This window comes from Indicator indicator, chromosome 11 (genome assembly GCF_027791375.1).
Source record: "Indicator indicator isolate 239-I01 chromosome 11, UM_Iind_1.1, whole genome shotgun sequence".
NCBI classification, from domain to species: domain Eukaryota; kingdom Metazoa; phylum Chordata; class Aves; order Piciformes; family Indicatoridae; genus Indicator; species Indicator indicator.
Genome location: NC_072020.1, coordinates 10,179,462 through 10,203,375, shown reverse-complemented (window position 1 = coordinate 10,203,375; position 23,914 = coordinate 10,179,462).

Below are 23,914 nucleotides of genomic sequence, written 5' to 3'. Positions count from 1 at the left end.
GGTGCCTTTCAAGATGTAATTTTGTACATAAATAATTCTTCATCCCGTGAAGAGTGTGGGAGCTAAAGTCTGAACATCAGAACCTGGAGCAGATATAGGAGGAAAGAGAAAAAAGTTGACTGAGAAACCTTATTCTATAAAGTTATTCCTAAGTGACTGTTTAAATAAAGATCATATGCCCAAAATAAACCAAATTGTGTGTTTGTGTAGTAAAACTTTTTTGTCACTTCACAAAATGTCCTTCAATTGAATGCTAATGAATAGTCATAGATTCATAGAATGGTTTGGGTTGGGAGGGACCTTAAAGATCATCAAGTTCCAACCCCCTGCAGTGGACAGGGACACCTCCCACTAGACCAGGTTGCTCAAGGCCTCATCCAGCCTGGCCTTCAACATCTCCAGGGAAGGGACATCTATGACCTCCCTGGGCAACCTGTTCCAGTGTCTCACCACCCTCACTGTAAAGAATTTCTTCATAGTATCCAGTCTAAATCTCCTCTTGTGCAACTTCAATCTGTTCCCTCTCATCCAATCACTACAGGCCCTTGTAAAATGTCCCTCCCCAACACTCCTCTATCCCCCTTCTGGTACTGGAAGGCTACTCTGAGGTCTCCCCAAAGCCTTGTCTTCTCCAGGCTGAACAGCCTGTCCCCATAGCAGAGGTGTCCCAGCCCTTTGATTATTTTTTGGCCTCCTCTGGACCCATTCCAGCAGGTCCATGTCCTTGTGTTGGGGGCACAGAACCGGACACAGCCCTCCAGATGAGATCTTACTAGAGCAGAGTGGGAGACCTCACCTGGAGATGATGAGAACATGTGCAGTGTCCAGTCCTTAACAGCTGCCTGCATCCACAGGGAACTCGAATGGTGACTGACTGGTATGACCTGTACTCTGTGGTAGCCAGAGCTGGGGGATATTTTCTACTACATGGAGCTTGTTGCCTTTCACAGAATCACAGAATGTTAGGGGCTGGAAGGGTCCTGGAGAGATCATCTAGTCCAACCCCCTGCCAGAGCAGGATCACCTCTACCAGGCCACACAAGAACGCGTTCAGGTGGGTCTTGAATATCTCCAGAGAGGGAGACTCCACAACCCCCCTGGGTTGTGGCAGCCTGTTCCAGTGTTCTGTCACCCTCACAGGGAAATAATTCTTCCTCATGTTTCCATGGAATTTCCTATGCCTCAGCTTCCACCATTGCCCCTTGTGCTGTCATCGGCATCGCCGAGCAGAGCCTGGCTCCAGCCTCTTGGCACTCACCCTTTATGTATTTATCAACATTCATGAGGTCAGCCCTTAGTCCCTTCCTCTCCAAGCTAAACAGCCCTCATCTCCGTCAGCCTCTCTTCATAAGAAGATGTTCCACTCTCTTCATCATTTTCATCCCCCAAAGCGTGTTTCCTTTGCCAAGCTAATCAAGTCTGGGACCAAAAATCTGCCTTGTTTTGTAATTGTTGAACTGATTCTATGTTGCAGCAGAGATTCAGGGGAAGATGGGCAGAGATTCAAACACAAAGAAAATAACCCATACAAAATTGTTCCTAGAAATGGAATAGTGGCTGAGTCTGAGCAGTGCTTGAGCCAGAAAAGTGCCAGGCCTGCTGAACAGCTGGGTCACATTGCTTCAGTGCTGCGAGCTGTGGGAGTTCCTGCTTTCAGGAACAACAGGGTGGGGGTGTGTTTTCATGGGGTTATAAGAGTTTCAGCAAAGGGTTGACAGAAGAATATGATGAGTAGCAGGAGAAAGAGAAAGGATGAGAGGGCTGCCACCTCTTTCAAGAAAAATAGCAAGGATGAAGGCCAAAGAAGGAAAAGGTCTACAGAAGTGAAGGCAAAACTGCAGTTAGAAAAGCCCCAGTGAGAAATGCAGCTTGAATTGTCATGCTAATTTGTAACCAGGACTTGAGATTTTTGAAGGGAAAAAGAGTCTTTCTCTTTTCTTTTCTTTTCTTTTTTCTCCTTTCCTTTCCTTTCCTTTCCTTTCCTTTCCTTTCCTTTCCTTTCCTTTCTTTCCTTTCCTTTCTTTTCTTTTCCTTTCTTTTCTTTTCCTTTTCCTTTCCTTTCCTTTCCTTTCCTTTCCTTTCCTTTCCTTTCCTTTCCTTTCCTTTCCTTTCCTTTCCTTTCCTTCCTTTTCCTTTCCTTTCCTTTCCTTTCCTTTTCCTTTCCTTTCCTTTTCTCTTTTCCTTTCCTTTCCTTTCCTTTCCTTTCCTTTCCTTTCCTTTCCTTTCCTTTCCTTTCCTCTTTTCTTTTCTCTTTTCTTTTCTTTTCTCTTTTCTTTCTTTTTTCCTGAGGTGGGCAAGTAAAACAATGCTATGTTCATATAGCAAAATCTCTGCAGGGAAAGTTAACCTCCTTCAGGTAGAGTGTAAGGCCACACTAAGGTCTCCCCAGAGCCTTCTCTAGAGAAGAAAGGCCAATGCACTACACCATTGTACCACCCAGCTCACAGGCAAAAATAGAAGCAGCATTTTCTTTATTGAATATATTCCATTTTAGCTCATGAGTGTAATTACTTGGAGGGGAAAATGTGGTTGGTGATCTTCCAAATATTTCTTATAAAGGGAATGTTTCGCTTTTTCCCTTTCTGTATTTGCTCTATCCAGAAATAAAGCCTTGGAATAATAAAACAAAAACAAACAAACAAGCCCCCCCCAAACAAACAAACAAAAAGCAATCAATGGTGTCTGCTATGGAGCATTTTTTCAGTATTTGAGGATGTTCAAACTGGGTTTGGTGGAATTTAGAAACGACCAACCATACACTATGGTGAGTGTCCAGCAAAAGTTGGCTCTAGCTTGCACTTACACAATGCACTTGATGGGCATGGAGTTCAAGTGAAACTTCCTGTGTTCTAGTTTGTGCCCTTTGCCACTGTTGATGTTCTTGCATCTCTCGTGACCCCTTTGGGGAAATAAAGAAGTAGATCTCTTGGGAAAGAGACACATGAAGGAGAGCACATAAAGTGATCGTAGTCAAATGAATCCAGAACTGTAACTTGGCTGTGTTTTGTTCCCAGAATCAACCACTGTGGTGTGTGATTTCCTGTTACCTTAAAATGGCCAGCATCTCAGAGTCTGCTTCAGAGCTCCAGCACCCTCACACCAAAGAAGTTTTTCTCTGTGTTTAGGTGGAACCTCCTGGGTGCCAGTTTTCACCCACTGTCCCTTGTCCTGTCACTGGGCACCACTGAGCAGGGTCTGGCCCCACCCGCTTGCCCTTCACCCTTTAGCTCTTGCTTTACATTGAGAAAATCCCCTCTCAGGCTGTTCTTCTTCAGTATAAACAGCCCCAGGTCTCTCAGCCTCTCCTCCTCACAGAGATGCTCCAGTGCCCTCGGCAGCTTTGGAGCTCTCCCTGTCAGACTCTCTCCAGTAGTTCTCTGCCTCTTTTGAATCAGGGAGCCCAGAGCTGGATGCAATACTCCAGATGTGAACTCCCAGGGCAGAGTAGAATGGGAGGAGAACCTCCCTGGATCTGTCAGTCACTCTTTTTAATGAACTCCAGGACACTGCTGGCCTGACTATGGAGAGCTAACTACTGAAGCTGAGTTTCTGGTCTGAGAAATTAGAAAGTTGAAGGTTACAGAGGAAAGAGAAAGCTTCATTGCCACTCTTACCATTAGTGATTTCAAACCTGATGATTTAAGACTCTGAATGAAGCGTATCTTTGCAGGGGTCTGTGGTCTTCTACATCCGGAGGTATTTGTGATGCAACTCTCTCAAAGCTTCTTGATACTTGGGGTGCTGTCATGTGGCCTGGCTGACTACTGTGCATGGGTGTGCATGGTGACTTCACCTATGGCTCCTCTGTACCTCTGCAAACAGCAGCAGAGCAATCTTTGAAAAGATGAGATGCATACCTGCAATTTTACTCAGTGATGAGCAAACATAGTCATGAAATCATAGAATGGTTTTAGTTGGAAAAGACCTTTAAGATCATCGAGTCCAACCGTTCTCTGACTCTACCAAGTCTGGTGCTAAACCATGTCCCTCAGCACCACATCTCTGCCTCTTTGGAACACCTCCAGGTATGAAGATTCAACCAGGGGAGCCTGTTCCAGTCTTTAAGAACCCTTTCAGTCAAGAAGTTTCTTCTAATATCCAACCTAAACCTCCCCTGGTGCAACTTGAGGCCATTTCCTCTTGTATTATCACTTTGTATGACTGGGGGACCTCAGGTTAATAAAAACATGTTGCATTTCTTCTGTGGCACAGTAATTAAAACTCTTTGTAAAGTGAGAGTTGTTTGATGGAGTCTGACTTCGAACATGTGTGAGAGAAGGGTAGAAATGAAGCAAAAAAGCAGTCAAATCTTTGCAGGTTTTTTTTCAGTTTCCTTTCTCATAAAAACCTCTAGCTGGACTACTTAGATCATATCTCACTGAGATATTTACTTCCCATCTGCAAACCATAATTTCCTACAGGATTTACAATGGAAAAGCTGGATCCAAATGTAATTTCACTCTTCTCAGGGAGTTTATGGTGTCTCTGCCTTGGAAGCCATTCTCTTTTGGAAAATGCTGCAAAACAGCTGCCTTATTTTTCAATTCCTGGTTGAGCTGAAGTAGCTGTAAAGCTAAGCTTTAAATCCTCTACTCAGACGGCTTCATGGGGATAGCAAAACTGCAGCACAGATCAGCTGTAATTGTTTCCTTCTGTGGAGACTTTCAAAACTCACCTGGACACCATCCTGTGCAATGTGCCCTAGGTGAACCTGTTTTGGCAGCAGGGTTGGATTGGATGATCTCCAGAGGTCCCTTCCAACCCCCACTTTTCTGTGATTCTATAATTCCGTCACAGAGTCTAGAGAGAACGACACATCTGGAGTACTCTGTCCAGTTCTGGCCTCCCCAGTTCAAGAGGGACAGGGATATACTGGAGAGAGTCCAGCAGAGGCACTGATGTCTGATGAGGAAAGGCTGAGAGACCAGGGGCTGTTTAGCCTGGAGAAGAGAAGACTGAGAGGAGATCTTATTAATGGCTATAAATATCTGAAAGTTGGGTGTCAGGAAGAAGGGGCCAGGCTCTTTTCAACTGTGCCCAGACAGGTTGTGGAATCTCCTTCTCTGGAGACTTCCAAGACTGTCTGGATGTGTTCCTGTGTGATCTGCCCTAGGTGATCCTGCTCTGGCTGTGGGGTTGGAGTCAATCTCCAGAGGTCCATTCCAGCCCCTACCATTTTATGATTCTATGATTCAATGTCTTTAAGTATTATGTTTTGCTCCAGGAATAACTTCTGGATGCATTTCAGTATCTGAAGGAGACCTACAAGAAGGCTGGGGAGGGTCTGATTAGAAGGGCTTGTAGGGATAGAACAAGGGGCAATGGTTTGGAACTGGAGCAGGGTAGATTTAGGTTGGACATTAGGAGGAAGTTCTTCCACAATGAGAGTGGTGAAATACTAGAACAGTTTCCCAGAGAGGTTAGGTAGAGGCCCTGGAGACATTCAGGGTCAAACTTGCTAGGGTCTTGAGCAACCTGACCTAGTTGGAGATGTCCCTGCTGACAGCAGTGACCTTGGAGGGTCCCTTCCAATCTGATGTGTGTGATTCTCTGTTTCTGAGTTCTTCACTCTTGTTCCAAGAAGGAAATGTGCTCCTCTATGTGAAACTTCCAACCTTTCTGAATGCACTGCACTCCAGCATGGGCACAGACAGCATCCCACAGATATTCAGTCACTTTAAGGCATGTGGGGGTTGCACAACAAATGTTGATAACTGACCTATAAATCCCAGGAGGTTCAGAACAAAAGCACCAGAAAGAAAGATTCTGAAGTGTAATGCTGCAATGGCACTGCCACAATCAAATTTCCAGTGAGATTCAGTAAAATTGAAAGAGCACCTCTGTTGCTGTAAGGAAACATGTCGAAAAGAAAATAAAACCAATACTTAGAGGCTTGTTTTCTTACTTGTTTTCCTGCAGCACAAAGTTAGAAAATAAATAAGACTTCAAACTCAGTATGAAAGCTAAGTTTAAAAGGATTAAGCTTCCAGCAAAAGGAACCCTTTCAGCTTTAATCAGTGTCTTAGCTGTAGTTTTCCTGCAGATAAGGACAAGAACATGCTGTTTGATTGCATCCCAATGCAAAATCCTCAGTTGCCTGTGGTTTCCTCAAAAAGACAGACTTCCACTTGGCACTGGGTTGCCTGCAGCAACTACTTTACTGCAAGGGGGAAGTTTATCATAGAGTCATTAAATGGTTTGGCTTGGAAGGGGCCTTAAATATCACCTAGTTTGAACTCCCCCTGCCATGGGCAGGGACACCCTCCATCAGACCAGATTGCTCAAAGCCCTGTCCAACTTGGCCTTGAATGCCTCTAGGGATGGGATGTCCATGACTGCCCTGGGCAGCCTGTTCCAGTGTCTCAACAACCATACTGTAAAGAATTTCTTCCTAATATCCAGTCTCAGTTTTCCAGCTTCAATCCATTCCCTCTCATCCTATCACTACAAGTCATTGTAAAAAGTCTCTTCCTAGCTCTCCTGTAGGCTCCTGCAGGTACTGGATGGCTGCTCTAAGGTCTCCCCAAAGCCTTCTCCAAGCTGAGCAGCCCAAACTCTCTCATCCTGTCCTCAGAGGAGAGGTGCTCCAGCCCTCTGATCAGATCATCTTCATAGTCTCCTCTGGGCCTGGTCCAACAGTTCCATGTCCTTCTCGTTCTGGGGCCCCCAAAACTGGATGCAGTGCTCCAGGTGGTGTCTCAGAGCAGAGGGGCAGAATCCCCTCCCTCATCCTGCTGGCCACACTTCTTTTGATGCAGACTAGGATAGGGTCGCCTTCTGGGCTGCAAGTGGCCATTGCAGTGCCCTAATGGAGCTAGCAGGGAAGTAAATAAACAAAAGAACCATTATTTCAATAAATTATCTCCTCCATCAGCCTCAAACAAACCACTTTCTTTTTTTACTGCTCCCTGCAGTATCAGCAGGGTTGATGGATAGTGCATTACCTCCATGAGCATTGTTCTCCCAAACAAATACTGCAAAGATAAGCATTTGTGACACTGTTGTTGCCTTTCAACCAGCATGTGAACAAAAACAAAGCCTTCTGAACCCAAATCATGCTTGAGTCAGAGTCTGGGTGAAATAATTCTTCATCTGCAGCAGCTGATATGGAGTAATGAAATGCCTGTATTCCTGCATTAATCATAGAATGATTTAGGTTGGAAAAGATCTTCAAGGTCATCTAGTTACACCATTATCTAACTTCACTGAGTCTGGTGCTAATCCATGTTGCTCAGCACCAAATCTCTGCCTCTTTTCAGGTCTGGAGATCATCTTTGTGGCCCTCCTCTGCACCCACTCCAGCAGGTCTATGTCTTTCTTATGTTGGGGGTCCCATAGCTGGACACAGCTCTGGAGAGACCTTAGATTTAGGCTGGACATTTGGAAGGGTTGCTCAGGGATGTGGCTGAGGCCCTGTCCCTAGATCAGACTTGATGTGGCCCCGAGCAACCATCATGGATTGAGTTGAACTTCCTGCCAGCCTCAACCTCCCCTGGTGCAACTTGAGGGCATTTCCTCTCATCATGTCACTTGGTAGTAGGGAGAAGAAACCAACCCCACCTGGTCTCAACCTCCTTTCAGTAAGTTGTAAAGAGCAAGAAGGCCTCCCCTCAGCCTCCTCTTCTCCAGATTAAACAACCCCAGTTCCCTCAGCTTCTCATATGACCTGTTCTCCAGACCCTTGATCTTAGGGTTCAATCTTGCAAGGTGATGAGACTTGGTAAGAATGAAATCAAGTTGTGAGAGGCTTACAGAAAGGCTCAGGATCCACAGATGGTTATGCAGCTAGCATAGATGTGTGTGTCTCTTCATTGTGGAAAATTCATCAGGGTTTTAAGAAGGATGTAGAATTTCTCCTATTTCCCTCTGTTGCTGTGCAGAAGCCACTGAAGTGGATAGGTGAGGTGGATGAATGTATCCTCTGCAATCTTATGTAACTCTTCAGAACAGTTTGTGCTCCTCTCTGATTCAGTGACTGCTGGATTACCTCTGACATTTTGTACTTTTGGGAAAAGAAAGGATAAAAGTGGTCAACAAAAAAAAAAAAAAAAAAAAAAAGAAAAAAGAAAAAGTAAAATCTATGGACTCCATGCAAGCTTCAGGTATTTCCAGGGCACAGCTCATAGAACTCCACATGAGTTTCTTTTATACTTTTTGGCCTTTCTGGAGTATCATTTCAGGATGCTGAGGGGACTGGAGGTTCTCTCTTATGAGAAGAGGCTGAGAGACCTGGGGCTATTTAGCTTGGTAAAGAGAAAGACAGGTGAGCTGTGCCAGGTACTCTTGGTATGGTGTCACTCAGTCTTTCAGGCAGTGACAGTTCTGTTTCCACAGATTTAGTGTTAAAACCTTTTCAAGTTTTCTTAATAATGTAACTCTTTCTTCTTGAAACTTGCTCTCATCTAAAAGCAAAGTCAAGTCCCTTGCAAAGTTTCTGGATTGCAAGTGAACAAATGTAACCTGAACTTCTGACAAGGGCTGACTGCATGTCCCTCTTTGAATTGCAGGCAGACTTCATCACTAAAGGAAGGCCCTCTGAGTCATCTGCAAAACTTAGAGCAAAGACTGCAAACAGAGAAGCCAACTCTTTAAGCTAAGAAAGTCTCTGCTTGGATCTGAGAACACAAGTTGAATGTTACCATCTTGTGTGGGTCAGTCACAACAGGGAACAAATCCAATGAAACGTTCGTTGATTTGATGTCAGCCACGTCAAACCTAGACACACCTAGACCAAACCTTGACCTAGACAGCCTGGAGAAGGGAGCTAAGGAGAATCTTATGGGGTTCAACAATGCAAAGTGCAGGGTGCTGCAGCTAGGTTTGGGTGGGGGATGATGAGATTGAGAGCAGCCCTGCAGAAAAGGACTTATGGGAGAAGCTGGACATGAGCCAACACTGTGCACTTGCAGCCCATAAGGCAAATGGCATCCTAGGCTGCATCAATAGCAGCGTGGCCAGCAGACCAAGGGAGGTGTGATTCTGCCACTCTGCTCTGCTCTGCTGAGAACTCATCTGGAGTACTGAGTCCACTTCTGGAGCCCTCAGCACAGGAAGGATATGGACCTGCTGGAATTGGACTAGAGGAGGACCACCAAGACGATCACAGAGCTGGAGCACCACTCCTGTGAGGACAGGCTGGGAGAGTTTGGGCTGTTCAGCCTGGAGGAGAGATTGCTCCACCTTAGAGCTGCATTTCAATACCAGAAGGGCACCTATAGGAAAGCTGAGGAGGGATTGTTTAGAAGGGCTTGTAGTGATAGGATGAGGGGCAGTGGCTTGAAACTGGAGCAGGGTAGGCTTAGGTTGGGCATTAGAAGGAAGTTCTTTCCAGTGAGGGTGGTGAAATACTGGAGCAGGTTGCCTAGAGATGTGATTGAGGCCCCATCCCTGGAGACACTCAAGGTCAAACTTGCTGTGGCCCTTGGGCAACCTGATCTAGTTAGAGGTGTCCCTGCTGACTGCAGGGGGGTTGGACAAGATGACTTTGAGGGTCCTTTCCAACCCAGTGCATTCTGTGATTCTGTGATACACATGATCTACTTGTTTGGTTTCTGTGATTTCAGGGGTAAGAAGACCAAAGCTTCAAGGCTGAGAATGCTGATTTATCTTTTAAGGTGGGAAAGGAATGTGCCTGATCACATCATGTCTGCATCACAAGGGGAGGTACACAAAAGTGACAGAAAGGGCTTCACCATTATCACTGCAACAGCAAAGACAGAAAAAAATGTAGACCAGGTCCTTCCCAGTAGCTACTGCAGTGTGGGCAGGACTGTGAGAGTGGTGAGGAAAATAAACCCTTACCATTTCCATCCCTATTCCAGGTTCCCCTGGAATGGAGGGGAATTCAGTGCCCTGGTATTTACACGAATGCTAACACACAACAATGACAATTGTGTTTTGGGAACTGGAAGCTCTGGGGGTTCCCATGAAATTAAGGAAACAAAGTCTCTTTTTCCTCCAATAGTTTCTGGGTTTTTTTAGAGGGGAGAGGGAGGTGTGTGTGTGTGACAAAATGAACTGGACTATGTAAGATAAAACACTGGAACATATTGACCTGAACAAAGAGATCTAAAACTGGTGTAAGCAGCAGACAGGCTCTTACAGACTGATTAATGGCTCCTGAGTTCCCTGGGGAACTTGGTAAGTTCTTGTTGGCAGGCTGCAAGAGAAACAGAGAACTACTGGAAAGTCCAGCTGAGGGTTCAAAGATTCTGAGGGCCCTGGGGTATCTGTGTGAGGAGGAAAAGCTGAGAGACCTGAGGGTGTTTAGCCTGGAAAAGAGCAGCCTGAGAGGGGAATCTTCAAAATATTCATCAAGAGCTAAAGGGTGGGGAGCATGAGGATGGAGACTCTATTCAGTGGTGCCCAGGGAGGGGACAAAGGTCAGTGGGCACAAACTGGAACCCGGGAAGCTCCATGTAAACAGAGGAAAAACTTCATTGCTGTGAGGATGCTGGAGCCCTGGAGCAGACTGTCCAGAGAGGTTGTGGAGTCTCTTTCTCTGGAGAGATCCCAAACCCACCTGGGCACTGGGATCCTGGGCAGCCCCATCTGCCTTAGCAGGAGTGTTGGACTGGACAATCTCCAGAGGTCCCTTCCTACCTCCACCATGTTGGGATTCTGTGATTCTGTATTGAAATCTTCAGTGTTATAGTAATAAAAAACTTAATGTGGTTGCCTTTCAGTTTTTGAATGTGGGTCCAGGACAGATGGAAGAGAGTTTTTACAAAGGCATGGAGTGGCAGAAAAAGGACAATGGCTTCAAACTGGAAGAAGCTCAAATTAGGTCAGAAAATAGAAAGAAATTCTTTGCCATGGGAGTGATGAGGCACTGGAACAGGTTGCCCAGAGAAGTTGTGGATGCTCCAAGCTTGGAAGTGTTCAACAGCAGGTTGGGTGGGGCCTTGAGCAACCTGGTCCAGTAGGAGGTGTCCCTGCCCATGTCAGGGTGTTGGAAGTATATGTTAAGGTCTGTTCCAACCCAAATTATTCTGTAATGCCATAATCCTATGATACTTTATGATGTAACACCCTTCTTCAGAGACCTATTTAATGATAGCAGCAGCACACACAAAATCCCAACTGCTTTAAGCCTGCTTATTTGTCCTTTCTCATTCTTCACTGCTCCATGGTGTCTTGGGCTCTGAACTGTTCCCAGATGCCATCGGATCAGATCAGAATTTCACTACATGAAGAAGAAAACCAGTCCTTCAAAAGGAGATGTGCGATTCATGCTTCAAGTGCCAGAGCTGCACACTTTCCATCAGACAGAGTGCAAAGATCAGTCAGGTCTTGTTCTGCCTCTGATTGGTTTCATTAGTGTGAACAGATTCGCCAAGGACGTAACAGTTTTATCAAAAAATTAATTAACTGGCTGATATTTCAGCAGTTAATGGAAAGCTTTTTTTGCACATGGAAAGAATGCTTCTGAGTCTCAAGGGACCCACAAGAAGCTCTTTCTGAAAATATTCCATCTTTCTTGTGTCTTCTGGCCCTCTTCTCTCTAGTATCACATAGAATGAGATGAAATGGCCTCTAATTGCCACCAGTGGAGGTTTAGGTTGGGTATTAGGAAAAATCTCTTTCCTGCAAGAGTGGTCAGGCATCAGAACAGGCTGCCCAGGGAGGTGGTGGAGTCACCATCCCTGGAGGTGTTCAAGGAACATGTGGATGTGGCACCTGGGGACCATAGAGGTGTTGGGTTGATGATTGGACTTGATGATCTTGGAGATCTTTCCCAACCAAAACAGTTCTATGATTCTATGGACAGTGAAGATTTATGTACCCTGGTGTGGAAGCCAAGTATTTGTATATGCTGGGAATTAAAAAAGCCATCCCAAATAGAGCAAGACAAAGAGGGATAAAAGGAGGAGGGGAGTGGAGTGGAATTTGGAATCAGCTTGGAAAGAAACTCTTAATTTCTAAGGAGGGTCTAAGGTTGTTTCTGCTGATGACAACTAGAGGGGAAAGGGCTACTATAACACTGTGGTCTTTGGGGTGGGATGGGATTCCTCATGCATTCAACCTGGCTAAATATGGCTAAGATAATGTTTTCCCTGACATGATGAAAGTTGCTTCTTGGTTTATTGGGTACTTCACACACAATTAGGAGAGAGGAAAAACAAAAACAGTAACAGGAAAGGGCAGAGTTCCCAGCTCTTGTTATTTTTTGTACAGCTAAATTAATGATCTTATGTAAACCTAAGAGAACCTCATAGTCTCTGGAAAAGACTCTAACCCTTTCTGCTGCTGCTCTCTGAAGTAGAAGCTTCCCTGTTTAGTTTTACTCTAGCCTTTGAGGTCAGAAGCTGGTAAATGAGAATGACAGATTACAGGAATGCCATATTAATTGTATTTTTAAATCACAAAGAATCATAGAATTGTTTGGGTTGGAAAAGACCTCTAAAGATCATCAGATCCAACCATCAGCCAAACACCACCATAGCCACTAAACCATGTCCCAGAGTGCCATGTCCACACATTTCCTGACACCTCCAGGAACATTTCCTAGGGATTTGCATGTAATGATTCAAAACTTGATGTCAGCAACACTCCAAATGCTTTTCCCAACCACAGAATGGCTGTTGTCTCATATAAATCTTCCTACTAAGAAAATCCTGGTGATATCCCTTTAGGTGAGATGTTTTCAAGGGAAAAAGTGATCCAGCCTGTTTAAAAGAGAAGGAAATGGTTCAGTGTATAGGAATGGGTGACTGATTAAGGCAGTCAGCCTTTGAACACACTGCAAATGCTTTATGGAGGTGATAGCTCAGTGGAAAAGGAGGTACAGCAACTATTGTGAGACTTAAGGATACACCTACATTGCATGTTAAGCAATATATCCATGTTATGAAGATCTTTAACCAGGCTGTGAACATCCAGGCTCCTGAAGCCTTTGGTTCCCTCGCCGTGGGGTCAGCATGGTGGGACCAGCCTCACTGAGGTTTATGTGTAGTAAGAGCTGACCAGAATCTGAGCTAAGATGTGTGCCTGGATGTCACAGAATCACAGAATGCTAGGAGTTGGAAGGGACCTCAAAAGACCATTGGGTCCAACACCTCTGCCAGAGCAGGATCACCTAGGGCAGGTCACACTATCAAGGCAGGTTTTGAATGTCCCCAGAGGAGGAGACTCTACTGCCTCTCTGGGCAGTATGTGTCCTGCTTTTCAGCTAGCAGGCAACACTGTCAGCACAAATATGTCCATGGGTTAAAGATCTTAAGGTGTTTTTTGGTGTCACTATGACAAGAAAATAAAATCTTTGAAGGAAGAAAGGAAGGAATGGGGGAAGTAGAAACCATGAGTTAAGAAATGCTTCCTAAGTCAACCTGTGGGAATGACTTGGGAAAGCCAAGACAGAGAACCAACCAGTCACTGCATAAGGCTAATTCAGTATTACTCTTATCTGCAGGCAGTCTGCTCCAGAGGGTCAGACCACCCAAACCCTGGGCATCTCACATCCATGCAGTTCTGCAGGGCTGTTGGGAAATCTGCAGGGATGAGTGTTTGTGGGAAGCAAATTAAATACAGTGAGGCAGGTAAGCAAAGAAAAAGATGGCTAGAGTGAAAAGGTGGAAAGCACTGAGGACCAAACTGCAAGGAGCAGATAGGACAAAGAAAGGACAAGGGACAGCTCTGCTAAGCAAAGCTGTGTTGTTTGGAAAGGTGAGGTATGAAGGAGAGCAGGAGCATTGCTCTCAAGGTTACTTTTCCCTTCTTTCCTAGGATTTCAGGCCACTTTCTCTACATCCCTTCTTAAGTAAATGCCAGTTCTTCCCTTTGTGCTCCCCCCAGCTGCCCACCTCCCTGGGCAGCACATTCCAATGCCTGAGCACTCTTTCCATGAAATGGTTCCCTATGGAACCATTCTGGAGAGAAGTACAGAAAGAAAATGTCAAACTGACATCCTGTCTTGGGTGGCAAAACTTCTTTCTACATTTCCAGGAGCCAGGGAGCTGAGCTTTCTCCAGACCTTTAAACACATCAACAGCTTTCTTTGACTCCTGCGATTCTTTTCTACAGCCTTCATGTTTGGAGTGACAATGATTTTTTCGAGGCTTGTTTTGGTTAGCTGCTTAACTAAAAGTTGTGCTGAAAGTCTTTGAGGAAAGTTTCATTGTTTACATCACAACAAATCCTATTTCAATTAATTCTGAGTGTGTTTTGCTCATGTGCCAAAGCGACGAGCTCAGGCTCCCTAGTCCATTCAACACTAGTGGGAGCCATCCTGATGCTCTTTCCTGATGTGATTCCATGCCTGCTTTTTAACATCAACACACCTCCAAGAAAGGAGGTTTACAGTTAAGAGTGTCAGTGTTGACCTGAGTATCATTTGGAGCTGTTCATCTCTTGTACTCCATTTCCTGCAGGAAAAGATTAGCTTCAACAACTATTTCTTTAATGTTAAAATACAGGAAAAGACCATGCAGATAACGTTGAAGTTCTGGTTTAAGCATCCAAATTGCCTTTTTATTGTTTATTTTTGCAAAAGAGAAACGTTATCAAAACAGTTTAGAGATGTTTCACCATTATAATTTCTGCTGAGATTTTGGGTTTCCTGTTCCAGAGCAGGATGGGAAGATTTTCACTTTCCTGTGGGAATAAAACCTCATTTCCCCCCACCCTGTTCATGCAATCACTGAAGATTGGACAGATTGTTTGGTGAAGCAGATTAAAATGTAATGAGTTTATGATGTTGACTTAGCAATGATTAAGTGGAGATATAAAAGCTATTTTTTAGGAAGGATAAAACCCACAAATAAATAACTGAGGATGCTTGGAGGACTTGTTATTAACAGCAGTGGGATGACATTAATAAGCTAAAAAATTAATTTGATCGCCATGCCAGCATTTCTTAGGCTAAGATTTATGAACTTTTTAATAGTTCGGTGGATTATGCATTGCCTTGATGACCTTGGTGCAGCCTCAGTCTACTTGGAAAGTCTTTCCAGAGATTTGTCAGCTGCCAGTTCTGATCTATCTGTTGAACAGCTGAGAAATTCTGGTCATGGAACGAGCAGAGATCGTAGATTTGGCACTTCCAGCTTCTCTCTTTTGGAAAATGCACTTCACCGACTTGGAACTGTTAGGAGAAATGTGCAGAGCAGTCCACTTGAAAAGATCTCTCCAGCTGGAATGACTGAGGAGTCACAACTGCTAAGTAGGAATGTGGAAAACAGACCTATTCTGCTCTCTGAACTGAGGAGAGGTAGATCTGAGCTGGAGGCTTTTACAGGTCCATGGAATGCTGTGGTCACCTGCATGATGCTTATTCATTTCAGATTTCTGGCAGAGATGGGATAGGTGCATAAACAGCTGTTTTAAATAATTAAAAAAATTATGGATCACCAGCTCTCTTCCCAAGTGAACATGGGGACCAGACCTCAAATCTGTGTGCAGCATCAGCTGAAGCCATCATTTTCAACAGTGATGCCTGTGAATACCAAGGCAACAGGTATGTGATGACCAGCAGGATTAGTGAGGGGTTTCTTCCTCTCTACTCTTCTCTCATGAGACCCCACCCTGAGACCCCACCCAGTTCTGGGGTTCCTAGCACAAGAAGGAGCATGGAACTGTTGCAGCAGGTCCAGAGAAGGGACACAAAGATGATCAAAGGGCTGAAACACCTCCTTTGTGGGGACAGAATCAGGAGAGAATGCTCCAGCTAGACCTTATAGCAGCTTTCCAGTACCTGAAGGGTCCTACAAGAAAACTGGGGAGGGACTTTTTAGAAGGGTTTGTAGTGGATAGGATGAAGATTAATGGCTTTAAGCTTGAGGAGGGGACATTTAGACTGGATATTAGGAAGGAATTCTTTACAGTGAGGGTGGTGAGAGACTGGAACAGGTTGACCCTTGGAGGCTGTGGATGCCCCCTCCCTGGAAGTGCTCAAGGCCAGGGAGCACTTGGTCTAGTGGAAGGTATCCCTGCCCATGCCCATGGAACTCTATCATCTTTAAGGTCCCTTACAATCCAAACCATTCTATGGATATCTGATGATGCTGTATTCTGGCAAACACATCACAGAAAACTGAAAATGATGTGCAAAATAAGCTGCTGGCCTCTGAGGGCTGAGAGAAAGATCTGATTATTCGAAGTGAGAAAACCTGCCAAAATGTCTGAGAAGATCAAAAGCAACAAAACCAACAAATCCTGGGAGGAACAACTGAAACCATTAGTCAAACTGTTCTATAAAGTCAACATAAAACATCTTATTTGAGCTTAGCCATTTAGTAATTTTAAAGGAAGATCTGTGTTTGATCTGAAACTCAAGCGAGCCACTTTGAACTCATTAGAGTTTTGGAATGAGTCCTCCTAGGGACTGTCACAAGTCAAATGAGTCCTGTGCTTGGGGAAAGCCAGCATGAATTCACCAAGGGCAAATTGTGCTTCGAGGCCTGATTGCTTTCTCCCTCAAAGTAACCTGCTCAGCCCATGTGGGGTGAGCAGTGCATATTGCCCACCTGAGTTTCTCCGAGGCTTTGGATGTGGTTCCCTACAGCTAGAGAATCTGATGCTTTAGAGTCTAGACCAAGTGGTCTGTGTGCTGGGTGGGAACTGGCTGACAGGTGGTGGCAAATAGCTTCTTGCAAACTGGCAGCCAGTCACAAGTGACACCCCTCAGGGACTGATATTGGGCCCAATGCTGTTTCATATTCCCTTGAGTGATCTGGATGATGGGATCAGGTGTACCCTGGTGAAGCTTGCTGATGATACCAAAGTGGTGATGGTTGGGCTCAATGATCTTAGAGGTCTTTTCCAACTGAAACAATTCTATGATTCTATGGTGTGAAGTTATTTGAGGGCCTATTCATCTGTTTCCCATTGTTTTCTGTTTTTGTAACAGCTAAGTAATGAACAGGTTAGAGAGGCTGAGATGAAACTCATAGCTATTCCTGACAGGCAGAAGCTTTTTCCAAGAGAAATCCATGTTATTGCTTTATAAATTATTTTGCACGGATGATAATTGCTCTCTGAAGATTGAGCTGTGTAGAGAGCCAACAGCAGAAATACTGAGGGGGCTTCAAAGGGTTTTCTAGAGGAATTTCCACCCTCCTGCTGCAGGTGCAGGTGAGAAAGGATGAAAAACATCTCCCTCTTCTACACTTCCCAAGTGCAAGTCCCACACTCCTCATCTCAGGTGCCAGACCCTGCAGGCTGCAGCTGCTCAGCTTAGGCTCTGCTCCAGGTGAACCTGAACCAAGACTTGTCCTACAGCTGTGTGCAGGTGTTCCTGTTGTGCTGGCTGTGATTCACTCTGGCTCCAGACCTACAGTGTAAGTCCTCTTTGGGTATGCACTAGGACAGACATTTCATGTTACATTTCATCCACAGTGAACTGCACCTGGGCAGAAATAACCCCCTGCACCCAGAGAGCTGAGGGGGTGACCTGCTGGAAAGCAGCTCTGGGGAGAAGGACCTGGGAGTGCTGCTGGACAGCAAGAGCATCATGAGGCAGCAGTGTGCTCTTGTGGCCAAGAAGGCTGGTGGTCTCCTGGGATGCAGTAAGAAGAGTGAGGTCAGCAAGTCAAGGGTGGTTCTCCTTCCCCTCTACTTCAGGCCACATCTGAAGTATTGTTTCCAGTTCTGGGCTCCCCAGATCAAGACAGAGGACTACTGTTGAGAGGCTGCAAAGATGCTGAGGGAACTGAAGCATCTCTCTGACGAGGAAAGGCTGAATCCCAGTGCTCCAGCACTCTCAGTTGTGTAAAGGTAAAACAGATTTGCCCCAGAGAGGTTAAATTCAGATCAGCTTCATGCCTAAGAATACTAGATGGCCCCAAGGTCAAATCAAGCTGCAGTGAGAATGGAGGTGAAATTAAGAATGCACCATTGATTTTCAATCCTGTGATGCTCTGGACTACATCTGAGTGAATATTCCTGATTTAAAACCACTGATAGAGCACTCCCTGACATAGCAAAATGCAGTGTCCCTACCATGACACAACTCAACCACAAATGCACCAGCGTTTACAAAACAGCTGTTTTAAACCTTAAAACTGATGAGGATATCAGGAACAGCTGCTGACCTGGGACTGAATAAGTGTTCACACTCTCCTAAGGCTCTGAATGACCTTCTTGAGAAGAGGGACAAAACTGGGTACAGAACAAATCTGATCAGATTGTTGGCAGGCTGAATGCATTTAACTAGATTCATCCCTCTGATTTACCTCTCAGCTGTGCTGAGTTGCCTCCACAAAAAGCCAGAATAAAAGAATATCAGTGTGGACAAAAATAGTCATACATGAAGTAATGGAAAGAGGAGAGAAGGTGAATAAATACATGAAGATGAAGAGTGGGAGAATCACATTTCATCACTCAAGTACTAAATCAAAAAGGAATCTATCTGATATCTACAAGAGGTACTGTGTGATGATGGCAGTGACTTGGGATACACTGTGAAAGCATTTCAGGGAGCAAAATTCTGCTGTTTGTTGGAGGTTTCTTCTTTCAGTTCAACAGAATAAATATTTAACCCACAACAAAAGGCATCTAGAATGTTAGAGTCATAGAATCATTAAGGTTGGAAAAGACCTCTAAGACCATTGAGTCCAACCTTCTACCCAACACCTCCATGACCACTAAACCATGTCCAAAAGTGCAATGTCCACCCACACATTTCTTGATGGTGACTCTACCACCAACTTGGGCAGCCTGTTCCAATGCTTGACCTCTCTTGCAGGAAATATTTCTTTCCTAATATCCAATCTAGATCTCCCCTGGCACAGCTTGAAGCCATTACCTCTTGTCCTGTTGGGAGTTACATGGGAGAAGTGGCCAACACTGGCTTCATTCCAGCCTCCTTTCAGGTAGTTGTAGAGAGCAATGAGGTCTTCTCTCAGCCTCCCCTTCTCCAGACTAAACACCCCAGTTCCCTCAGCCTTTCCTCATAAGCCTTGATCTCCAGACACTTCATCACCTTCTTTGCCTTTAATAGCTTGCAGTACTCAGTAAGGCTTTCAATGAACAAAAATATAAATGTATTTTTTATGGCTGTATTTTTATTTTTTTGGCTGTGGCTAAGAATTAGAGTGACATTGAGATGTATTTCCCTTCCCTTTTATTTTAAACATGATTTATGCCCAAAGTCTTTGTTTCTTACAGGATTGGTTTATGCATTTCTTCTTATGACTAGCTTACAAAAATATTGATGGCAGAGTAAGTGGAAATTGTACTAGAAGGGCTAATAATAATGGATTTCTTTAAGGCTGTTTCCCTTTTCTAGTCCCTGAATTGCCAGGAATAAGAGCCCAAGGTTTTAGGATGAATTATCTTTATCTCTTTGGCAAGCAGAGATGGACAGAAACTTCTTGGCTATCTCATAGCTTTTGTTCTTTTTACTGTCTTCTTTCAGTGAGCTTAATAGCACTCAGAGAAAACTCATTCTTCTACCCAACTCCTACTGCTTGTGCCTGCAGCTCTGCTTCTAAGAAGGCTTAATGGTTGGCTGAGGTTATTTTCTGGAAGCTGAGGCTGTGCTTGAGCAAGACAATTTTACAACCAGAAAGCAGGCTAGGAAGCTGAGATGCTCCTCAGTGTAATCTCTTTTGGCTGAAAGGGCACCTTGAACTAATCTATATCAATGGCTTAGGAGCACTCAGGAATCCCTTGCTTCCTATAGATCCATTTGCCTGTCATCTGTGGTAGATATAAAGATACCATCCCCACCAGGTGAATGATGGTCCTGGTTTCACACCAACTTATGTTGACTGCAGAGCTTTTAAAATCATCCTCTGGCACAAAACACAGCCATCTGCTCAACTTCATGAGTGACTGCAGCTACTGCCTCTGCTCTGTCATTGCTTTGCAGCTTCACTAAATCAAACTTGATGTTGGAAGGGACCCCCAGAGGTCATCTAGTCCAACCCCCCCTTCAGTGAGCAGGGACATCTCTAACTAGTTCAGGTTGCTCAGAGCCTCAGACAACCTGACTTGGAGTGGTTTCAGGGATGGGGCAGTTGTCACCTCTCTGGGCGACTTGGGCCACGGTCTTGCCACTTTCATTGTAACATATGTCTCCTTTCTCTCTAGTCTGAATGTTCCTCTTTTAGTTTAAAGCATCACCCCTTGTCCTGTCACAACAGGCCCTGCTAAAAAGCCTGTCCCCAGCTTTTTCATTGGCCCCTTCAAGTACTGAAGGGCCACCAGAATGCCTCTGTGGAGCCTTTTCTTTCCCAGGCTGAACAACCCCAACTCTCCCAGCCTGGTCTAATACTGTGTCCTAACACTGTAAAATATTGCAGGTATTTGATAACCTTGATTCATGAGAAAAACAAAGAAAAATACCTAACAAGTACAGCTTCTTCTGGCAGTTCACCTGGCTAATAGAAGTTTTGCCCTTCTGTAATGCAATTGGAATTAAAAAGAGCTACACATTTCAACACAGCTAGATCAGATTTTGATGATATAGATGAAGGAGACGATGGTAAAAAAAGCTGGAAAGGGACTTTTTGTAAGGGCTTGCATTAATAGGATGAGGGGGAATGCTTTCAAGCTTGAGGAGAGGAGATTTAGAGTGGATATTGGAAGAAATTCTTTCCAGTGAGGGTGGTGAGACACGGGATTAGGTTGCCCAGGGAGGTCATGGATGTCCCCTCCCTGGAGGTGTTCAAGGCCAGGCTGGATGAGGCCCTGAGCAACCTGGTCTAGTGGAAGGTGTCCCTGCCCATGGCAGGAGGGTTGGAACTAGATGATATTTAGGGTCTCTTCCAACCCAAACCATTCTATGATTCTGTGACTCTGTGAACCTCTAAAAGGTTTGCCATGGTAAAGGAATGGATTTTAACTCTGTGCTCTAAGAAAATAGCATTGATACTATTGAGAGGGAGGTCAGAGAAAAGTGTTTACTGATGACCAGAGTCTAGAATGTACTTTAGACAATACTTGGAAATGGGTTAAAAAATGAGAAGCACTTCAGCACATTAGGGTGATCACTGGAGCATCACCTGAGCTAATTATAATCTTGAACTATTTTACTGAAATGCTTTAGCCTGCCATGAAGTGAAATTTATCTGTTTATAAGAAAAAGGACAAGCCCACCAGCATGTAAAACATTTTCCTTCATGATCACTTTGCAGAGATTCATGAGAAGAATAATTTATTTCTTTCTGGTGAATAAAAATCTGGGAACAGGTGAGGGGCTGAGTGGCTGGAAAGCTGCCCAGCAGAGAAAGGCCTGGGGGTGTTGATAGACAGGTGGCTGAAAATGAGCCAGTGAGTACCTTGGAGACCAAGGCAGCCACAGCGTCCTAGCCTTGATCAGCAACAGTGTGGCCAGGATGACCGGGAAGGGATTGTCCCCCTGAACTCAGCAGCACTGATCAGGCCACAGCTTGAGGGCTGGGCTCAGTTTTGAACCCCTCACTCCAAGAAGGACATTGAGGGGTTGGAGAGAGAAGATAACAAAGCTAGTGAAAGGTCTGGAGAACAGGTCTTATGAGAAGAGGCTGAGGGAACTGGGGCTGGTTAGTCTGGAGGAAAGGAGGCTGAGGGAGATCTCATTGCTCTCTACACCTCCCTGAAAGGAGGTTTCAGTGAGGTGAGGGTCAGTCTCTTCTCCCCAGTATCACGTGATAGAATGAGAGGAAATGGCCTCAAGTTGTGCCAGGGGAGGTTTAGGCTGGATATTAGGAAAACTTTCTTTCCTGCAGGAGTGGTCAGGCATTGGAACAGGTTGCTCAGGCAGGTGATGGGGTCATGGTCCCTGGATGTGTTCAAGAAATGTGTGGATGTGGCATTTTGGGACAGAGTTTAATGCCATGGTAGTGTGGGGTGATGGCTTAGAGGTCTTTCCAACTGAAACAATTCTCTGATTCCTGGCTTCTGAAGAGGAAGGAAAGCCAGGTATAGACATATATTGTGAGAGAAGATGATATATATAGTCTGTAGGCAAGAAAGCACAATCAGGGTATAAGATCACCTCTCCTTTTTGCCACAATAAGCAGACCTGATTGAAGCTTTCAGGATACCTTTGTTTCATTTGTTTGCCAGAAATCCAAATTGGTTGTGCATAAAAGGACTTCTCTCAGCACTCAACAGTGGGTTGAACAAGCTGCATTCCTTCTCTCAGACTCTTTTAAGTAGGCAGGGTGGAGGGAGGATATTTTGGCTGAAAGACTCTTGGTAGTCTTGAGTAATCCACAGTGGGATGCAATGTAGAGCCTTTCCACCAGTGCTTGTCAGACCTGATGTTAGGGAGTGCCTTTGTCTCAGCATGTCCTATCTTGTGAAGCTCCACTTGACCTGGAGAGTGCTTTCAGCCACAGCTTTTACTTAATGGCTAGTTAACTGTTTCTGAACTGAATTACTTGTTTGTCATGTTCTATCAATGGTCTACACAAATGCTTTCCAGATGCTTTCCACTAAATGAATTCCAGATGCTCTCTGTGAATCCCTCTGCTAGCCAAGGGGAAGCGAAAGGGAATAAGGGAGGGACACTCCTGGGCTGGGAAAGAAACTAAATCTGCTTTAATGAAAATAAAAACAATGAAATGAAACATACAGAAATGTATACAAAATAATATTTAACCCAACCTCCTGCTGGCAATGATGTCCTTGTCACCACTGTCACCTGTCCTGTTTCCTCCTCCCAGCTTCAGCCTTTTCCTTCCTGCAGCCCAAGGTGGCACACAAGATGGAGCAGTGCCCTTGGACTGTGGCTCATCCCCTGGGGCTCTCTCCCACCAGCATTGTCACTGCTAGCAGCAGCCACTGTCTGTGCAAACATGTGAGGGAGCTGCCTGAATGTATTTTTCTCTTCATGGAACCACTGGTATATGTGCTTTCCATGATAAGCCATTTCTGGGGGAGCAGGGAACTTGGAAACAGATGTTTTGGAGAGATGAAGTAGAAGGTAGTGGAGAGAATATGAAATAAAGCAAAAGGAAGTTAGCATTTCTCTTGAGAAGATGAGAAGAAGAAGAGAACATCTCCTTCCTCTGGAGATGTTTCCTGCAGAGGACAGACTTTTCATTAATGAAGATGTCCCTGGTTACCAATGCTGAACTATTGCAATGTTGGAGTCCAGGTAATAATACAATGTGTGCAGCCCTCTGGTGCCTAGTGAGGCTGGGCAGCTCTTTACCTCTGTAGCTGATGTTAGTGATATTTGTCTTTGGATTACAAAATCATGGAATTTTTTTGAGTTAGAAAAGAGCTTTAAGATCATTTGGTCCAACTGTTCTCTAAGTCTTCCAAGGCTGGTGCTAAACCATGTCCTCAGCACATCTCTGCCTCTTTCCAGCACCTCCAGGGATGGGGATTCAACCATCTCCAACTGTCATGGTGCAATCACTGGGAGAAGATTGTTCCCTGCCTCTAGGCAAGATGAAGTAGGATTAATATCCTGTGACTAGAGGTAAACACTGCTGTATTTTGGGTTGTATGAAGAGTAGACCTCAAGTGTAATGCCTGATCTTCCACCTAGTTTCAGGTATGACCAGATGGTGAGAAATGAAAATAGGAGCAGCTAGAAAGATGTTGGCAAGCTGCAGACTTGGTGGGGGACTTGAAAGATCAGTGCTGCTTCTATCAGTTAACTCCTTACACAGAAGCACCACCTTCTAATATGTCTAGGTGTTAGATTCTCCAGTGAAACTGCCTGTGTAATCACAGAACCACAGACACAGGTTGGAAAAAGACCCTCAGGATCACCAAGTCCAACCAACAACCCTACTCTACAAGGTATGCCCAAGCACTACATCCAAACCACCTTTAACCACATCCAGGGTTGGTGACTCAACCACCTCCCTGGGCAGCACATTCCAATGCCTGACCACTCCTTCTGTGAAAAAAAAAAATTCCTAATGTCCAGTCATAGCTTGAGGCCATTCCCTCTTGTTCCACCACTGATTACCTGTGAGAACAGACCAGCACCAGCCTCTCTACAATATCCTTTCAGATAGTTGTAGAGAGC